This window comes from Cyclopterus lumpus, chromosome 22 (genome assembly GCF_009769545.1).
Source record: "Cyclopterus lumpus isolate fCycLum1 chromosome 22, fCycLum1.pri, whole genome shotgun sequence".
Lineage (NCBI taxonomy): Eukaryota > Metazoa > Chordata > Actinopteri > Perciformes > Cyclopteridae > Cyclopterus > Cyclopterus lumpus.
The window spans coordinates 12,293,283-12,301,710 of record NC_046987.1 but is presented as its reverse complement, the minus strand read 5'-3'; the positions used below and the strand labels follow the sequence as shown (position 1 = coordinate 12,301,710).

General features: G+C 42.1%; 1 long non-coding RNA gene across 2 annotated transcripts; it reads left to right on the top strand.

The window, feature by feature from the left end:
* The first annotated feature begins 3,822 nt into the window (after positions 1-3,822).
* LOC117725404 lies at positions 3,823-7,658 on the top strand. 2 transcript variants are annotated; one of them, XR_004608928.1, is made up of 4 exons: positions 3,823-4,125; positions 6,022-6,094; positions 6,202-6,489; positions 6,862-7,658. It is a non-coding gene; the product is annotated as an uncharacterized LOC117725404 (long non-coding RNA). The 2 variants fall into 2 exon arrangements; XR_004608927.1 differs by having other exon boundaries at positions 3,823-6,094.
* Positions 7,659-8,428: the final 770 nt, after the last annotated feature.

The following is an 8,428-nucleotide window of genomic DNA, read 5'->3' as shown; positions in this document are numbered from 1 at the left end:
TCACATTCTGCATCGAGAAAGATGATTTAACAAAATAACAAATGTGTTGGAATATATATATATATTATAAATATATTAAAATGACTACATGTATAACATTCAAAGCAAAATGCCTTATATCATACTGTGTGTGCACTTTATGCATCTGTGTAAGCCGGTGCAAAACTCTTAACAAGCTGAGCCAGTTTAGGCATATTCCCCACGGCCAGCTACTTTGGATTTGAATATGGTGCCTGATATTTGGTATGTAATAAGGGGCCTGCAGCCTTTCCCTCTCAGTGAGCAGTAAGGGCCCGTCTTCCTGATAATACCATGCATGGATAACTGAGTGAGACGCCATCAGATACTGAAAGCAGCGGGCTTTAAGGGAAATGAAATTTATTTGGAGGCAAGAGAGTGAGGGCGGCAAGGAAAACGGCGAGGATAATTGAAATGGGGAGCGTTCAGTTGGGGAGAGAAATTGAGATGTTGTCACCAAGTCCTCCTTATCGTCATCAGGGCCACTGTGCAAAAGCAATTAAAGAGTCAAAAAGAATATCTAGAGTTATGCTGCATCCAAGAGAGCAGAACGCAAGTCAACAACGTGCCTTGTGCACAAAAACACACACACACACACATCCCAAAAAAGTAGAGGATTGAAATAAAAGATTATAGTTATTTGTTTTTTCTGATCCCAAAATTTGAAATTAAGCAAGAGCATATTGCAGGCCCATTGAAGTGAGACAAACATTTGGTTTTGATGATCATTATTCTCTTCCACAGCATGGCCGTGTCTGAAACACGTTCTGCAATATTTTTAAATACTATGTGTTTTTTGCAAGTTTCCATGACTGATATCCTTGTGCGCACTGCCCACAATGTGATTTCATTTGCACAGTTAAAAATAACAATTGGCTGAATTGAAATATACCACCATTGTGTACAATGATGGCATACGCCGATGCCAAGTTGCTCTCACTGTGGTACCATATGAGAGTCTGCAGGTGCAATTTGTTTTTTTCTCTCTTTTGTTTTGGACAGAAATTATGGTATAGAAAGAGCTAAAAACTAAAATCCCACCCTTATTATATTTCACTTTTTAAGATAACGTCTTTCCAGTTACAGTGATAGCTCTGAGACACTGCCAGAAGTAGAGGCAATTTCATGATTCACCTTGGCTAAATAAATTATCAAAAATGCAAATACAACAACAAGTACACAGAATAGTCAGTGTTTTTTTGCACAGTAACAAAGGGGAGCAATGATGAGGGCTTTACAATCTCACATATTCCCATGTTGGATTTTCATAGATGTTCTGGCATACCTTTCAATAAGCCAAATCTTGTCATTTCCTTTCTCTAAATTGAATTTCTATGGGGATTTAAATGGGCCAACTATGAATGATGCCATGGGCGAGAATACTCAAATTACCAACAATGTGGAGAAAAATGGGTCTGAAAGCAGACAAGAGGCACCAGGGGGTTTGAAGATGTGGGTAGACTGATGCACTTTCACAGACAATTCATCACAAGCCTCTTCTTCTCCCCCTCCACCTAAGACGGACACTTCTTTCTCCTTCGCACTAGTTAAAACAACCTGTCTGACGATCACTTCCTGTTATAGACTAAACCATCTTTCTTTTAGTCCAAAGATTGTTAACTTCAACTAAAAGACACGGAGAGAAAAGATAATGCTGCACTGCTGAGAAAAATAAAAAGCAAAGAAATTGGGTAAAAAAATAAAAAAATAAAAAACGGCAGGATAACAAAGAGAGAACTGGAACGGGTAGCGACAGACAGAGAGAGAACAAGAACAAGGGAGCGGGTGAGAGGAGAAGAGCAGAGTGGTGGTGGCTCGGTGGGGGGGCCCATAGTAATGAACAGGTGGTGGGGGGAAGAGAAGGTTAAGCCTGTTTCTGTGGGTGTCGCTGGAACCCACCCCGTGCTGTGTGGACAGATGTGTGGACGGGCCGCTAGCTAGCTCTCCCTGTCTCTCTCTCCCCTCCTGCCTGGCCGGTGATGCCAAAGCCCACTAGCCTGTGCTCAAAAACTCACTCATTTATCCGCCTTTGTTCTTTGTTATTTTTGGACTCGGACGCGAAGACGAAAAATTGCCTCTCTCCAAGGAGAATCACGTTCCTGTCTCCCCGTCTCGTTAGCTTCTGTCCGTGTACGGCACACAGTAATGTGACATTTGGGAACGCTGTGATGTTTGGTTTTGTTGTTTTCGATGCGTCTTTGGATCTTGTCTGCCTGTGGCATATAGAAAGAAAGATTAGGAGTGTTAGTTGCTTCTGTTTGAAAAGCCAGGTGGCTAAGGGAGCCCCAGACAGGTACTATTCTAATGAACACACATGCTTATACTGTTGTTGCTTCAGGCCTGTTGACAACCAGAGAGGAACAGGATGTTGTCACTCAGACCTTCCACTGGGTGTGTGTATGTTGCTCACGAGTGAGTCGTTTGACTGAGGGCTGTATGTGACAGGTGTTTCCTTGTTTGTCTATCAGACTGGTTTTACACCGTCAGCTCAAAGGCAATGATTTATAATTAATCAATGAGGGACCCAGTGGAGAGAGCGTAAATTCAAACTCTCAAGATAATCTAAGTAATCAAACTGTCATCTCAGTCTGAAGGCAGTTTCTGTTTCAGAATGGAAAAAAGTAAGAAAAATTACAGAAAGGATGTGTGTGTGTGTTTGTGTGTGCCATTCTAGGTATAAATCACCTGTGTTGGCACAGCAGAGTCTGTATTTTGTCAGTGCATAGAGATCTGCTCTGCACCTGTTGTCACACACACACACACACACACACACACACACACACACACACACACACACACACACACACACACCAGATGAAAATCAGTTGACAGCATGGCCAGCTTCATCAGATGTGCCCACTCCTGTTCCGTTCATTAACGTCCAACCGAAGGCGGCTGGCCTGGGGCCTACTGCGAGTCCCACTCGGCTAAACAGCACCCCCACAAAGCAAACACAGAGAGAGAGAGAGACATGCGAGCGTAGAGAAAGACATTTAAACAAAGTAAAACATCGGAAAACTTTATTGTTTATTAGAATATGTGAATGCAGCTGGCAAAACCAGAGCGTGATCGCAAGATGCATGCAGATACCCCAAAACTAGCGAAGATTGGCGAGCACAGACATAGCCTTGATTTGGAGGTCAGGTGGGAATTTTGGATTGGCGTCGCCTGTGCGACGCCCACGCGCTCTGCCCGTTCTCCCTGGGATGCCAGCGCCACCTGCTTACATTGTGGATGGCAGCTTTGGTGCCCAGCAGGAGGGATGGATGGACGGACTCACAGACAACATGTTTCAGCTAGTTTGTTTGGAAACCTGCGGCCGCCCAGCCAGAGAGAGGAAAACTTTGGGAGAGAGGGGTGAGAGAAACAGAAACATGGAGAAGGATTTTGAAGAGTTTGCCACATCTTCGCTCGGTCTCACTGTGACTGTTAATACGCGAGACAAACAGTGACTGAAAGTCGGATAAATCCAAGTGCTTATTTAATCAGCCATGTGGTGATGCCGGTGACGTTTAGCCATTTTGATACGCAGGTTTATCATATACATATTCATATACGGCCAGAAATAATATGACTATTTATATTCATATATATATATAAAACCACCTGACCGTTTTGGCCAATATACACACTAGCAGCTCAAAAAGCAATTGGTGCATGGTTTCCCAAAACTCTTTCTCCACCATCAGCATACAGAGTCTGCACCCTGGCATGACTCATAACAAGTGATACATGCCGGGGAGAAATAAACATGACATAATCATCGCCGGCATAGCATCTACCTACTTCTACATTCTGAGATGAGTAAGCAAAGAGGGGGCAGGGATGGTACAAAAAAAATGCACACATTGTACGCCCTATTTTTATGAGTACTTGAGAGCAGCAGTGTGTGTGTTTTTTTTGGAGCTAAGGGTAAAGAAGCTGTGGGCAAGAGTAAGCGAGAGAAGAGTGAAGGGGCTGGAGGGGAAACCACCAGTGGAGGAGAGCAGAGCGCTGGGGCCGGACAAGATGAAAGAGCGGGGTTTTTGATAACTTCCTTCAAAGCGCCTCCAAAAGGTAAAAGTATCCCGGAAGACGCATACGACCACACGCTCGCTATATCGCGAGGTAAGCATCCGGTGTCAGAGGTTTCTGAGAAGGCACTCTACATCTGTCTCTTTTTTGGTTTTCTTCTCTTCGAACAGGACAAGATGTTTCTTTTGTTCTCGAAACAACTCCCAGACAGGAAGCCAGGGCACAAGATGAAGATAAACTAGTTCCCTTCATCAAAAAAGAAACATTTCTGAGGCGTTTCAGGTTTTAGCTCCTACGAAATGTTACAGCAGCCCTCTGCAATATATTTCAGGATTTAAGAAGGAGGATGTTGTTGATGAACACTGGCAGGCAAAGCAAACAAATAAACTGCTTTTCCATCCGAGGCTTGACCTCCTCGGTCATGTACTTATATTATCTCTTCTCCAGTGCAGTATCAGTACTGGTCATTACTAAGGGAACCATCTGAAACATTTTAATTAAGGCCTGAAAGAGAAGAGCAGAGAAGAGGTACTACAGAATGCCCTTCGAAGTACAAACGCACACTTCATATTTATGCACAGCCACGACAGGCCTAATCAATCATTAATATTCAACTGGTTAGACCATCCTCATACTCAGTGCATGTAGACACACACACACACACATTCACAGAGAGCAGAAAGGTCAAAACACTCCTCTGTTCTGTAGGCCTCAATTAAATATGGAAGGTAATACTTTAAGATTTCTCTTACAGTGTCTCTCAAACTCTATATGTACTTGATTTGCATGAATGTGTTCGAGCATTAAACTGTCTACATGCATAATGAATAAATGATTAATAACAGTAATTGGTCAAATGAAAATACAGGACACGTACACACACAAGTATGCAAGATTATTTTTGATAAGTGCATGCATTTTAGGAAATATGTTTCTCGAATATGTTTATATTTTGAGCAGAAAAGTAAAATAAAAAATGTTTATCAGTTTGTCATGAGAGGCAGTGATATCTCTCAATCTAGATTACCAATTTAGCACCACTATGAATCTAATTATGTTGCATTCTGTGTAATATAAAAAGTCCTAACAAGAGTAAAAGTTATTATGTCCACATGGATAGGATACAATTGCATATGTAGCATGAAAATTGCACGTCACAGTATAGTTGCTCGTCCAAGGTGATTTATTACCGATTTCTCATTCCTGTCGGGAGCCAGTCATCAAAAGTTGTCCTTCATTCATCAACCACACATTAATACGTAGTAGTTTAGAAAGGAAGAAAACAAATGGTTGTTAACAAATAATTACTATCAGGAATCAGGATATAGATGTAAAGATATTCTATAAAGATATTGTAATTTTTAGTTTACAAGCATTTGTTTTCTCAATTTCTGATATACTACTATGTATATAGTTTGATAATTAATGTATCTCTTTCCTGTCTTCTCTCTCTCTCTCATATCGTGTTAACTCACTGCCAATGGAACATATTTGTGGTTTCTGTCATGAATCCAAGCTGCTGTCAACACTCTCCGGGTGCAGTTTTAACTTTCAGATCTTCCCCCTCTGTCCCCAAGGCGCAAAGTCAAATCATGAGAAATTAAATAAAGGAGAAAATATAATAAATGAATTGATAGAGCGAGTGAGAGAGTGGTCACATCACACAACACTGCAGGAAGTCTTCCTCCAGTCAATCATAACCGTCAGCCTACTCAGCTTCCTGCGCAGCAAATCTCATTTGCTGCCTCTGCTCCCTCGCTGGTGAGACTATAAAGGGGGATGTGGGGATAATGTGCATTATTACTTTTATCCAATGTAAGTGAGGCAGGCCAATAATTGCGCAATGTTGGAGTTTTATTGTTCCCAGCTGCTGTGATCATTACTAAACGTCATAGAGATGCAACATTTCCTGTCAACTTAACGACAGTAATCACTTCCCTCTCCCTGTGCTCCCTCTCCCCTCACTCCACTGAATACTCTGCCACCCAGCCCAGCCCTGCGAGGTGCGGAGATGAGGCTTCTTCATCATCTTTATTGGATTCCTACTCCAAACCAAATCACGGTAAACACGCACTGCATCATTTTCCCATATTTTCTCATATAGACTGACTGCCTGACTGCAGCTGCTGGAATTATTGGCTAATAATAAACTTCTCAATCCGTTCTTAGAACTGTTCCTGAGTGAGTTACTGAACCCACTGCACTCCGGAGCTTTCCTTCAACGCAAAACCCCCCAAAAATCTGTCACGATCAATGTCGAGGAGCTTTGTAACAGGCGGCCTCTCTCTCTCTCTCTCTCTTGCTTTTCTTTACCCGCTCCCTGTGCATCTGTCTGGCAGGTGAATGCCCTGCAGACAGCACACCAACAGGCTGACTTTATTTTCTGAAGGTGTTTCTGGGTTTGGCGGAAGCTTCACAGGTATCACAGTTGAAGTGAGAGAAAAAGATCTGAGGAAGGTGAGGTGGCACGTAGGGTCACACAATGAACTGTTTCCATGAAAATTGGCGAGGTTTCTTTACCATTTGGGAATGACTTTGTCTTAGGTGAGCTGCTGAGATAGTTTTCCTGTGGGTCCAACAGACTTTTTTTTTTATCTGTTTGGTGCGCTAAAAAAAGATTGAGAACCGTCTTTCTGTTCGGGGTTGTTAGCAGTAATATTGTAAAATGTTTGATTTTACAGAAAATTATGACAGAAAATGTGTTCTCAAGCTATTTAAAAGCTAAAACATCTTCTGAACTATGTTCTATTTTAATAGAAATATTGCGTGTTCTTTTTTCCAATGTGTGCTACTGCACCTGACTAGAATACATTGCTTATCCCACCTCAGGCCCACTCATGCAGATCCTGTCAGGTGTATCCAGAAGCGTCCGAAGATCCACATGTATGACTGCACCTACTCTTGTAATTGCTGCCATTCTGGTGGCATCCCTCTTGCATCTGGGCTGCTGCAGATCTTTTATCAGCACGGTGGATCGTACCATACGCTGGAAACAACGGCGGGCCGCACAGATGTCAACTCAGAAGGCGAACACAGTCGTCACATGTAAACATCGTCACTCTTTCACTCAGACAAATACACACGTATACATACTGCATATCGTTTTATGGTAAAGAAGGGCTCTCTTCAAACACTCCTCTGCATTCTCGCCTCCCCGTCAGCTCGGTGCGTGTGTTCATCCTAAACTTTGCCTGGCTTTTGATCTGAGCCACGGATGGTACTCCTGTTTGCTGCCCCGCTCCCAACACCCACACATGGGGTGTAAAGAGAATTATTCATTGTTTTCACCACACAACAAAAGTGTTTGAGCTCAAAGAGCAGCTGCCTACACATAGTTAATTTAACATTGCTGGGGCAGCAAGCCGCACAGATGATCTCCTGTTCTCTGCCATTTCATGATAGTGGCACGCTTATTAAAAATAGATGGCTGTGAAATTAGCCAAAAGCATGTGAATTAAGATCAAAATGCAGCTGTGGCATGTGGCCGAGAGACAGAATTAGTTTGCATTGATAAAAAAGAGATTCTTCGTCTTGATTTGGAAAGCTTTTTTGAATTATATTTTCACAAACTATTTTGATTGTTGATTAATCGTTTCTTTCAGTCAAAATAAAATTTAGAACCATAATGCAGTGAAGATTTGTTCCTTTCCCTTGTTCTACATCATTGTAAATGTAATATATTTTGACAAAACAAGCAATCTGAATATGTCACTTTGGGCTGTGAAAAACTGTGGTTGATAGATTTTACTGTTTTGGGGCATTTTATTTACAAATAGGCGGACTTTCACTTTATTCCATCACATTAGTAGCTTAACTTTGTTCCATCTTAAAAACTAATTAAAATAAGTGGGTAACGGCTGCATTTACTGTCTCTGCGTTTTCACCTTAATTTGCACATTATATAATGTGCAAATTTATATAATATATATTATAAATATTATATATTATACATTTATATTATATATATTATAATTTATATTTATTTCCATTATATAATGGAAATAAAATGTTTGTAAAAATATTTTCCAGAATATTACAGGACCAATACAATAAAGCATTACCAAATACAGCATGCAACATTTCTGCACCAGACAGCGGACTCCGTCTCTCTTCTCCAGGGTAAAAGGGGCGTAGTGCTAATTGAGACAGGACAGACCATAGCTGCTCCTGTGCTCATCACTGCAGCTCACTGCTGAGGAGAGGAGAGGCAGCTGAAAGTCTGTGCCAGACCTCCTCATGCACCACTGATTGCAACTACTTGGCCTGATTTTGGCCTGGACTAGCCCTCCACCATTGTGTCCCAACTCAGCGCCCAGTGCCCAGTGCCTGCCGCCACTAGCCCATTACTCGCTGCCCGGTGCCCAGCGGTGGGTTGACCCGGAGTCCCGCGGGCTTT